This window comes from Suricata suricatta, chromosome 11, assembly GCF_006229205.1.
Source record: "Suricata suricatta isolate VVHF042 chromosome 11, meerkat_22Aug2017_6uvM2_HiC, whole genome shotgun sequence".
Taxonomy (NCBI): domain Eukaryota; kingdom Metazoa; phylum Chordata; class Mammalia; order Carnivora; family Herpestidae; genus Suricata; species Suricata suricatta.
The window spans coordinates 34,155,601-34,168,740 of NC_043710.1; positions in this window are offsets into that span (position 1 = coordinate 34,155,601).

Genomic DNA, 13,140 nt, shown 5'->3' on the forward strand with positions numbered 1-13,140 from the left:
CTTTAACCAGTTTACATATCTGTTATTCTGAACTCATAAAATGAAATGGGAAGTTTTTATTTTTGTTCTTCAATTTTCTGGAAGAAAGAGTTTAGAATTACTGTTACTTATCTTTAAATGTGTGATAAAGTTTTCCAGTGAAATGATCTGGGTCTTGCTTTTAATCTGAAGGATTAAATATTAATTCAGTTTTAAGAGTTATATGAATGTTAATGCTATCTATATCTTCTTCTGTGAATCTTGATATTTTATGGTGTTTGAGGCTTAGGTACATTGGTATAAGTTGTCAAATTTGTGTATGTAGAATTGTTTTTAGTTTTCTATATTATCCTATGCATATCCTAAGGGTCTGTAGGAATATCTCTTCTTTCAGTACTCATAAATAATTTATGTCTGCTTTCCTTTCTATTTGTTAGTTTTCCTAAATGCTTATCATTTTTATTTTATCTTCACGATAAACTGACTTTCTTTCTTCAGTTATTTTCTCTTTTGTTTCTTTCTGCTTCCACCTTCATTAATGTCTACTATCTTGATAGTTGTCTTCAATTGGTGCTTATGTTCTAATTTGTGTTTCTTTTGGTCTTCTTTTGCTTAAAGTAGAGCCTTAGATTCTAGAAGCAGATTTTTTTATCCTTGCTGATTTCCTCACCACGATTTTTATCTTTTACTGAAAAAGGAGTTTTAGTCTCCCAACTATAATTGTAGATTTGTTTTTAATGCTTTTCTTTGCTATCTTACTTGATTTTTTTTTACATTTACTTTATTTTTGAGAGACAGAGAGATACAGATTATGAACAAGGAAGAGGCAGAGAGAGGAAGAGACACAGAATCTGAAGCAGGCTGCAGGTTCTGAGCTAGCAATCAGCTGGAGCTGGATGTGGGGCTCAGACTCATAAACCGTGAGATGGAGACCTGAGCCAAAGTCAGATGCTCAGCGACGGAGCCACCCAGGTGCCCCTATCTTACTTGAAGGGTTCTATAGTGGGTTGCATTATAATTTAAATTCCAGTTGGAAGTATATCTGAATTGATGTCATCCTTCCATGAATATTGTGACTGGATTCAAGGTGTAAGTTTCTTCTTAGCACAGACAAGAATAGATGCTAAGTAAAACAAAGAGTTGGTTGTGTTGGTATTCTCTGTTGCTCTCCATATTAATTCACCGCATCTGTGATCCAGAAAACTGAATTCTGCGGGCTGCAATCTGTGCTCTCTTGCCCTCGACCTTCTAGATTGAGTAATGGGAGAATGTGGAAGAATAATAGTGGATGGAGGAGGAGAGACCTTGGGATATTGATTGTTTTGATATTCCCTTCCTGCCTTGCTGAGGGCCTTGCTGAGGACCTGATTGTTACTACATTTTAAGATACCAGCTTCTGTGGGATACCTCCTCCTTCGTTTTTTCCTACATTAACCCTGTTACCTTCCTTTCTCCTTCAAACCTAGATGTGACCATAACAAGGCACAAGAAAGTTAAAAGAAATGCATTAAGTAAATGATTAGTGGAAGACTGATATCACATACACCACATATTGATATCAAAACACAACCAATCAAAGTCAAATTTCTGCAAAGGTACAGAAGATTCCCTAGGATTTGGGAGTGTTCTCTGATAGTATTATAATACTAAAGTATTATATGGTTAGGTTTAAAAATAATAATTTATTTCTACCCTCTATTTTTTTCTCTCTCTCTCTGTCCCACAATCATACACTAAAAAATAGACGATTTTGGGGCGCCTGGGTGGCTCAGTCGGTTAAGCCTCCAGCTTCGGCTCAGGTCAGATCTCATGTTCGTGGGTTTGAGCCCCGTGTCAGGCTCTGTGCTGACCGCTAGCTCAGAGCCTGGAGCCTGCTTCCGGTTCTGTGTCTCCTTCTCTCTCTGCCCCTCCCCCTCTCATGCTTTGTCTCTCTCTGTATCAAAAATAAATAAAAGATTAAAAAATTTTTTTTAATAGACGATTTTTATTGTCACTGCTTATTTATCTTACCAATAAAGTTTTCTAACAGAGAAAGCTGCGGTCATCCAGAGTGCCTGCCATGTAAGATCATTTCGCTTTTCTTTTTTTCCGTGTGATATATCTCACATCTCTGTGTGAACCAATATGTAACTTTTGATGCAGAAGTTATCACTCAAGCCAGCGATAGTCATTCCAGAGGTATTATAGTTACAGAACTTAAAAAAAAAAATCTGTTTGGTTGTGGGCAAATGGAATTTTATTCTTGTGGTATTTCTGTGTGCAAAATATTTACTTGCTTAGGTGTTTTATTTAATTACTTTTTGTATAATAAATGAAATTCTCCCATCTGAAAATTTCAAACCTGCTAAAGAAGAAAAAGGTGTGGGAAATTCTCAAATACATATAGATTTACAAAGCAAGTATTAAAGTAATATTTAACTGCTGTAAATTTGATTTCACCATTAAACTTCTTTCTACATGGTATGTAAATTTCTTATAATGTAATTTTACTTGCTATGAACTAATTATTTTTGAAATATAGTTTCCTAATATCCTAATCACATTTGAGGTCTACAAATGTGCCTCTTCTACAAATCTCCTTGTCACCAATTTTCTGCTTGTGTTCCTTCCAAGAACTTGCACATCTAGTCCAACTATTGGCTAACATTCACGAATCAATATATACTCAAACATTTTTTTTTACATGTAAAATGAATTACCAGATACACTGGTCAAAGTTCTAACCATGAGATGAATTTCTCATCAAGACTGCCCTACAGGAATGTCCCAGAAAATTCCATGATTCACCTATAGGGATCTGCCAAAGGTTCCAGGAGTACCTCTATCTGTCATTGACACTTCATGCTCCGTTATGTCAGTTAGATCATATTGCTTGACAGACAGAACAGTGAACCTGCTGAAAAGCCTTCCTTTGCTCTGATCTTCACTCAAAACTAGCAGCTTTCTGGGTCACTTGTAAATGGGCCAGAGTTAGCATGCCAAGATGACAAATATATTGCCTCTATAAGCTAAAGGGACCCTCTAGTTGTTGTGTTTTGGTTTTGTTTTTAAAAGCATCTAGATGCAACAACTTATTTTTCACCTTACGAGGAATTCCCTATACCACTGGATTCCTAGAAATTCCATTTGGGTAGAAATCCCATGAATTTTTTTGAATTTTTTTCTCAGTCTCTGACATGCAAATGTTTTACCACTGAATCTAGAGAGTTGTTACTCCTTAATCACTACATAAGGTCAGCCTACGTGGGCTGGTACGATGTCTTGTGGATGATAAGGGCAATTAAGTTTCCTGTGGAATCAGTTATGACATAGGGCTGAAAAGTTGATCTACCTCTCTGGTAAAACAGTGGAGATGTTTGCCAGCCTTGGCAACTAAAAGAAAATTGGTTTTGGTGATCTTTACGAGCAAGTATTGAGAAAAAAGAACTTGACAACTCTAGAGCTGCATATCAGGTACAAGGAAGTGTATTAATTTACTTTCGCTATGAAACCACATTTGGAAGAGCAGATGAAATTAGAGTTTATATCTAGTAAAGTTTACAATAACCCACTGTCAATCTCTAAGATACATCTGTTTTCTAAACAGGACAAATTGGTAGATTCAAATGAGGATGTAATGGGAATGCACCCTCCAAGTCATTGATGGTGCCATTAATCTCGACAATCCTTCCAGGAACGTAGTATTGCTTTTGATTTACTATTTACCTAGGTAGAGGTATTTCTAACGGCTTACACATGGCCTTTCGTAATGTAATAGCACTTACACTGCAGGTGACAGAACGTACGTGGAAATTCTTACAATTGCCAAGTATATCTATTCTAATTATGCATTCTGGCACTGAGAAAATAACCACATGAGGGGTTTGTGAACACACTGGACTCATACTGAGATAAACTTGAGTGACATTTTTGGATCTCCTGCTTCACTTCAGAGCCTGTGTCCAGTAATCTCTTAAAAACCTGATTATCTCTTTTTTCTCCAATAGACAGACACCTAGTAAAAGGCCATAGGTCTCTTTGGGGAAGGCTTGGAGAAAGATTAACAGTGTAAAATTTGACAGGGTCCTTCCTGAAGGTGACCTGACCTCCCTTCAAGGGATTAAGGTCAATGAACTGGCTCAACTCTGGAACTATCAGGATCCCATTCTTCCCCAGTGATTGTTCCCACTTTAATTGCAGACATCCTGTGAGGTTGGGGATTCAGTTTGTATTGTAATGCAGCAGCTTGCAAGATGAGACTCTGGGTTGGGTTTTTAGAACTGTCAGCTCTGTGGCTATAGGAGATAAGGATTTCTTTCAGGGAAGTTATAGACACTTTCAGGTTATTTGTAAGGAATTTAAGCTGGGAATTTGAATCCCTGAACTCATTATTTCTTTTCCCATTTTCTCCAGTGCAATTATGAGCAACCAGAAATTTCATTATACCCATTAATTTGACAAACATGTTCTAAGGTAGTGAATACATAGCCAGTCAGAATATGAGGCTTATGAGTTTTTGATTAAGTGTATCCAGTGGTGATACTTTGTGTATCTCTATTGATCCATCATGCAATGGACTACCAGTACTTTTTTTTACCATTAAAAATAGACCCAGTTATGCCTTTAATATAATTAGACCAGAGAACTAATTCCAGATACTCCAGAACCAATTCAGAAAACTCATCGTTAATATTCTATTCCTACAGAACCCCTTTTCATACCAGAACTGCACCTCTCAGAGTTCTTCTGAGAAGTAGAACCAATAGGATACATGTTTTTGATTTGAAATATTTTCTTCTTCTTTAATATAAGCATTTACATGAACACATTTATTTTTTTAGTTTTTATTTAAATTCCAGTTAGTTAACATACAGTGCTATATTAGTTTCAGGTGTATAATGTAGTGATTCATCACTGTCATACAACACCCAGTGCTCATCACAAGTGTGCTTCTTAATCCTAATCACCTATTTAACGCATCCTCCATCCCCCTTCCCTCTGGTAACCATCAGTTTGTTCTCTAGAGCTAAGCGTCTGTTCCTTGATTTGTCTTTATTTTTTCCCCTATGCTTGTTTGCTTTGTTTCTTAAATTCTACACATGAGCGAAATCAATCATATGGTGTTTGTCTTTCTATGGCTGATTTATTTCATTTGTCTCTATGCATTCTTTTAGCTGGATCCCATTAGTTTTAGTATGTTGTTTTTTCATCTTACTTAATCCATCTTAACGTATTTTCTAATTTTTCTTATGATTTTTTTCTTTGAGCTACAGGTTATTTAAGAGTGTGTTGTTTAATTTTTACATATTTATGAACTCACCACTTATTGCGTTATTTTTAAAAATTATTTCACATTATTTTATTTTATTTTTTGAGAGACAGAGAGAAACAGACTGCGAGGAGGAAGTGGGCAGAAAGAGAGGGAGACACAGAATCCATAGCAGGCTTTGAGGTGTCAGCACAGGGCCCAATGTGAGGTTCAAATGCATGGACGCAAGATCATGACCTGAACTGAAGCCGGGCCCTCAACCTACTGAGCCACCCAGGCGTCCCCTTTGCTATTTCCTTATTATAGTATCTTATCATAGTTAAAGAACTTTGTGTAATCCTACCCATTTTTAATTTACTTATTCTTATTTTATGGTTTAGCAAGTGGTCTATCCTGGAGAATGATTGATGTGCACTTGAGAGAAATGTATATTTTGCTGTTGGTAGTCAAGTGCTAGATATATACCTGTTAAATTGATTTGCTTTATTGTGCTCTTCAAATCTTCTATTGTCTTGTTGATATTCTTTCTAGTTATACTATCAATTGTTGAAAATTTGGTACTGAGGTCTCCAACGACTTATTTTTAATGACATAAATCTTCTATTGCATTTTTTCTTTAAAATTGTTATTGTGGTAAAATACACATAAAATGTACCATCTTTACCGTTTTTAAACGAACAGCTCAGCTATCCATTTATATTGTGCTACCATCACTATCATCAATCTACAGAACTTTTTCATTTTGCAAAACTGAAACTCTGACTATTAAACAATAATGGGCCATTCTTTCTTCCACCTAAAGCCTGGTAAGCTTTATTTAACTTCGGATCTCTGGAAGTAATGGAATTACACATTATCTATCCTTTTTTGTGTGGCTTACTATGCTTAACATGTTTGCAAGGTTCACATCATGTTGGATCATGTCAGAATTTCCCTCTTATTGGGGGCTGAATATAATATTTCACTGTAGGGATACATCACATTTTGCTAATCTAATTTTTGTCAATGAATACCTGAATTGCTTCTACCTTTTAGCGACTGTTATTAATACTTTTATGATCATGAATGTACAAATATCCCTCTGACATCTTATTTTCATATATCTTGGGTATATGCAGAGGTGGAATTTCTGTGTTATTTGAGTTCTAAATTTAGCTTTTTTGGGGGCCCACCAAACTTTTCCACAATAGCTACATCATTTAATAGTCCCACCAACAGTGCAAAGCGATTCCAATTTCTTTGCATCATTGTCAAAATTTATTTTCAGTTTTTTTAATAGTAGCCACCCTAAAGGGTATGAGGTAGTATCTCATGGTGGTTTTGATATGTCCAGTGATTATATTTGAACTAACTATGCCTTCCTTCATTTATGTCCCTTTTTGCTCTATATGTCTTAGAGCTCTGATGTTAGATGCATATATGTTTATTATAATTTTCTATGGTTTAACCATTTTATCTCATTCTAAAATGTTCTTATTTTTTATGGGGCACCTGAGTGACTCAGTCCATTAAGTGTCTGAGTTTGGTTCAGGTCATGATCAACAGTCTGTGGGTTCAAGCCTCGCATCAAGCTCCGTGCTGACAGCTCAGAGCCTGAAGTCGGCTTCCGATTCCATGTCCCTCTCTCTCTGCCCTTTCCCCACTCATGCTCTGTCTCTCTTTCTCAAGAATAAACATTAAAAAACAATAGTACAATGTTCTTATTATTTTGCTTTACAGTATTTTGTATGATATTAGTAAAGCAACTTCATTTCTCATGTTTTTGTTTTGCATGATACAATCTTTTCTGTGATTATTACTTTCAAACTGTCTTTTAATTGAAAGTTCATCTTCAATAAACATATAGTTAGGTCATGGTTTATTTTATCCAACCTGTTAATCTATCTTTGCCTTTTGGAGTATTTAATCCATTTACATTTAGGATCATTACTTATAAAGTAAGATTTATGTGTAGTTTTGCTAATTGTTTTCCATATGTCTCAGGTTCTTTTGTTTCTTCCTCTGTAAGTGAATTTTTTTATGCTAGATTTTTTCTAGTGTACCCTTTTAATTCAGTTGTCATTTCTCTTACTTTTTTTTACTTATTTTTCTCAGTGGTTTATCTATATGCTGCAGTTAACATTGTATTTTATAATAATCTAGATGAGACTAATAATTTTATGTCAATAATACACCAAACTGCTCTATTGTTCCATTGCCCCCTGCTTTGAGCTACTGTTGTCTTACAAACTACATTTTTATTCATTGATTTCCCATCAACACAGATCTCTATTTATTACTCAATGCAATTGTATTTTAAGTAGAATAGGAGAAAATAAAGAATTATAAAAATAAATGTATTTATATAATCTTAATCTTTTACATTTAGTGTGCATTTTACGTGGATTTGAGTTACTATTTACTGCCTTTCCATTTCAGTTTAAATGTCTTCTTACAGCTTTTTTTTCCCTTATAGGACAGGTCTGCTGGCAACAAGTTCTCCAGTGTTATTTATATGCTAATGTTTTAATTAATCCCTTTATAGCCATTGTTTGCTGGATATGAAATCCTTGGTTGACAGACTTTCAGTGCATTGAATATGTAATCCACAGCCTTCTGAGTGTCATGGTTTTGATGAAAAATATGTTGTTAATGTTATTGAAAATTCCTTGAATGTGCCAAGTCACTGTTATCTCTTTATCTTTGGCTTTCCACAGTTTGATTATGAAGTGTTTAGGTCTGGATTTCTTTGACTTTAAATTCAAGAGAGTTCACTGAGCTTCTTAGATGCCAAGATTAATTATTTTTAAGTCAAGTTTGAAAATGCTTATGCCACTCCTTTCTCCAAAGGTCTTTCTACCCCCATGTCACTCTCCTTTACTTCTAGAACTGCCACCATACCTATCTTGCCATACTTGATGTTGTTCTGCATGTCTTTGAGGTTGCAGATGACAAGACTTCTCAGCAAGATCTGCAAGTGTAGAGACCCCAGGCAGAAGCTGCTTGAAGTAATCAAGGAGCACCCAGGAGAACAGCATATTTGGAGCTCAATGAATAAAGGAATGATGGGAGACAAGTGTCCCCTTTAAAGTTAAGGGCTTTCTTCTCAGAAGGGCTCCTGCCCCCAGATGGTTTGATACTCTCCTGTCACTGTCATGAAATTATTCACAATTTTTTAACAGTTGCTCCTTTTTAACAGTTGCTCCACATTTTCACTCTGCCTTGGGCCCTGAAGATTATGTAGCTGGTTTGATGGGAGAGGACAGGCTTAAAGAGATAGGGCAGGAACTGGAACTCATAGAACCCTTACACTGGATTCTATCTTAAGTGTGATGGCCAGACATTGGTGTACATGAAGCAAGGGAGAGTTGTGGTTGTGGAAAGGCACAGTGGTTGAGAATAGCAACTCTGAAATGAGACTGCGTGGGTTCAAACCCATCTTTGCTGACTTTCTAGATCCAGGATCTTGGACAATTTATTTAAATTCTCTGTACTTCAGCGTCCTCAGGCAGCAAATGGGAAATTGGTACAACTTATTTCACTGGTTGTGGTGAACAAAGACATATGATATAATTAGAACTGCTGGAACATTATAAGAACCATGCAAGTATTTGCTATTATGATTAGGAGCACTGGTAGGATTTTCCTAGTATATGTAGGCATGTTGTCAGCCATTTTGCCAGAGAGCAGTGAGAGAGGCACTGAGCCAGTGGCAGGGAATGTGGTTAAAATTGAAATAACCAGAGGCCAGATCTCTTAGGGCTTTGTGGTTCTTGGTGAGAAGTTTGTACTTTAAGTAATGGACACTTGAAAATAAAGAGTGGCATATATATATATATGTATGTATGTATTTTTTGAGAGAGAGAGAGACAACATGAGTGGGGGAAGGGCAGAGAGAGAGGGAGACACAGAATCCAAAGCAGGCTCCAGGCTCTAAGCTGGCAGCGCAGAGCTGGCATGGGGCTGGAATTCATGAGTGATGAGATCATGACCTGAACCGATGTTGGGTGCTTAATGGACTGAGCCACCCCAGTGCCCCAAGAGTGATGTGTTTGATTTGCATTTTATTCCCTTTGATCCTCTCTATTAAAGATTTAGGCTAGTAACTTGACTCAAAGGCCACTCAGGAAAAAATAAAAGTTTTGCAATTTTTGCTGCTTCTTGAAGTATACAAAATAGCTTCTTCCCTGAACTCAAGGCCAGCTGCACTTCCTAATCTTCTTTGAAGGTGTGGAAGGGCCTGAGGCCAGCATTATAATATATTCACGAAATGGTCTAGGTTCCGCTTCCTTAATGACATACCCACCAGCAAATTTGCCAGAAATTGTCACATTATAATTCCTCTCACAATCATCAGTAATGACCAATTTGTTACTTTACTGACAATGGTGAAAGCAAACTTCTAGCTCCTACAAGTTATTTCTCTCTAATCTCTCTTTCCCTGGTTATGTCTTCAGCTTTTGTTTCTCCTCTAAAATCTGTAGTTCTCTGCAATACCTAACATCTATTGCCAAATACAACAACCCTTTATCCTGAAGGGGGAAATAAAATCACAGTTCGAAACAGTTTTCAATTCCATAAAAATAACGAAATCAGTTGCTTCCAAAGGGACTGTTGCTATGGAAATCCTATTACAGTTCTCCTCCATGGCAGTCAATTAGATAATTGCTACTGGAATAATTATTAGTAGTATCAGCTATCAGTGACCATGTTCAATATTTTAATATATCCAAGCAGGAAGGTGGAACAAAGCCATTGCCTTGCCAACTGGATGACATCATCTGGCATGCTTGGTGCCGTATCAAGGAGAACAGAAATGGGGAGACGCACAACTTGCTTCACCACTGGCTGAAAAGCTGCAGTATTTGAAGGCAGTGGGACATATTTTCTATCATAAAGAGTTTGTAGGTGTAGTGCATGGAAAAAACTCTTAGATTAAGACAGATTCGTTCTTATAGCCAGGCCAACGTCAAAACAGAAAAGTGGGCCAGCTCTGGAATTTAAAGAATAGAAATTATATAGGTGACATGTCACACATAGTTCAGTACTATAAACTTCTGCTTATGAAGATTCATCTTGAGTACAAACAAAAATCCAGAGTCCTCAGCTCTAGCACAAGAAAATCTGTTTCAGTACATCTGGAGTATGGACCAGGATTGGGCTTTTGCACTGTTAATGTTAAGGTTGGGTGCAGGAGTACATCATATGCTAGATAGGGATGGAAATGCTTTCTCAGTTCTGGTTTCAAGTGCCTTGAGCAAGTCACCTAAAGTATTTTAATCTGATAAGATTAAAATAATCTTATTTCAGATGATAAGATGATCTGTAAGATAAAGATGATTTTGCTAAAACTCACTTTTCCTTGCTTCAAATGCTTTTTTCCTATGCTGGAAATGCTACATCTATTCTCTTTATATATTAAGGTTGTAGTCAAGCTCTTTATTTGTGTTCTTTTTTTAGTGCTTAATTCTATCAGGGATTTTAGAGAAATTTGGGTGGGGGAAGGTAAGTGCCAGTACTCATAGTTCATAAAACATAAACACCTAAACCATCACTATCTTGAGTGACTTATGTAAGGCCAATGAGCTGAATATCCTCCAAGTCACAGCCTATAGACTAGACTAAGGATTTTTTTTTTCTTTCAAGTTTTAGAGTGAGCCCCTGACAAGGAAGCCTTAAAGCTCTATGAGAAAGAGCTTTGAACCAATGTCCATTGAACACCTACTGGTGTCAAATATTTTTTTTAATGTTTTTATTTATTTTTGAGAGAGACACAAACACAGCATGAGCAGGGGAGGGTCAGAGAGAGAGGGAGACACAGAATCCAAAGATAGGTTCCAGGCTCTGAGCTAGCTGATGCGGGGCTCAAACCCACAAACCGTGAGATCATGACCTGAGCTGAAGTCGGATGCTTACCTGACTGAGTCACCCAGGCACCCCCACCTACTGGTGTCAGTTTCTGTGGCTAAGGCAATGGAGAAAACAGACAAAGGCCTACTTGCTGAAGATAACATTTTAGAAGTAGGCACTGACAAAACATGTATCCAAATACATATGTAATATAATGTCATACACTGGTGCAATTAATGCAGAGGGGACAGCAAGGCTAGGGGATAGACAGCAATGGCAGCAGGATAGTGATAATCATAATCTTTATTTTAGTAGGAAAATCAAGGATAATCCATCTTATACAGAAATAATTGAGCAGAGTAATAGAATTGAGTCAGCTGAATAAATATTTAGAGAAACAACATCCCAGTTGGAGAAATTTGTAGTTACTAAATACACAGGAAGTTCAATGCACAGCAAAGAGGCCGGTATACATGCCAAGTGGGCCATGGGGAGAGTGATGGGAAATAAAGCCAAAAGAAGGACAGTCAGCACTGCAGGGTCTAGTCAGCCATGATGGGGTTCATGTTTTTTAAAATAGAATTCTCTGTGATACTGAAAACAATTGGGTAGTTTTAAAAAGAGTAATGTCATTATGTAAGTTTTTTCTTTTTAAACATCAGTAAAGATGCTATGTGATCAATAGATCATGGGGTCAAGGGTGATACAGAAGGACAATTTAGAGAACTGAGTAGTTTAGAAGTATAAAAACTTTGTATATAATGAGTGTATTGGTTCTAAGAATTCTAAACTTTTCAAGGGGCTTTTAGGTCCACAGAGACCTTATCTCATTTACTCCCTCAAAAGAAATTTCAGGGCACACCAGGAAGGAGTCTGTTCACATACTTTCCTTTAATAAAAGAGAGAATTGGAAAGAGGGAGGGTATAAAGAAGTCCACTAGGCTTTAAAGCTTTGAAGTGGGAATGAAGAAAGATTGAAAAGGAAAGTTGATGCTTCTATTTCCCAAATGAGAATAAAAACCTAATTTCAAAAGTGTAATGAATGTGCTTTGAATCATTTCTACCATAAAATCTGAAATGAGGCTTGGTTTTGATTAATGTTTTATTGGGTTTTTAAAGGCCCCAGTAAAACTAGTACTGGGTCTCTGCTAGTTTAAAACTTGGAAAGCAAAAGACAATCTGGAATACATATATTTTTCTTCTTCTTCTACAAAAAATATCATTGGAACGTGTAAATATTCTATTCATATACCTACTCATTTAATTTTTAAAAAGAAGGTCCTCATGTCTCCTTGGATTATAGACAATGATATATACATCTTACTAAAATTAATATGATTGCAAGTTAGGGTAAATTCCTTCTCATTTTCCTCCAGATATTATTTATTACCTATTAAGATAAATAATACGAAACAATCTAAGAAGTAATTCATACCAGATGAGTAAAGAAAAGAATTATATTCTTACAAAATTTTTAGGAAGCAAATAAACAGAATCCCTTAATCAGTATTTTAGACTCTCAATAGGAGATAGAAATTAGATGGTTTGAAGAGAAAGGCTGTGTGGTGATATTATGTGAATAAATGGAGAGGCAATTGAGGAAACACTACCCAAACATTTTAAATGGAAGATCATATCTTGACTCATTCATCTAGCACTATCTGGACAAATCCAGTCTTTTTCTTCAGATAAGTACAATTAGTAGAGTTTCTTTGGAAACAAGACACACACACACACACACACACACACACACACACACACACACTGGGAGAAAAAGAGAGAGAGAGAGAGTAGAGAGGAGTACCATACATATATCCAGCTCCATATGCAAAATAATTTTTCTTTTTTGCGTTTGTGAGTAAATTCAGATATGTGTAGATATGTTTAAAATAGGAATAGGTCATATTTATAAAATGCTTATTATTTGTCTTATCTGTGTGTTCTAATTTAATATTTAATAAATAAAGCTGTTAATGTTATTATTACTATTTGGAAATAGCTATTATTATCATAATTTACCAATTTAACAGTGAAGACTGAAATGCACAGAGGTTAACTACTTGTTTGAGATCACATAGTTAACA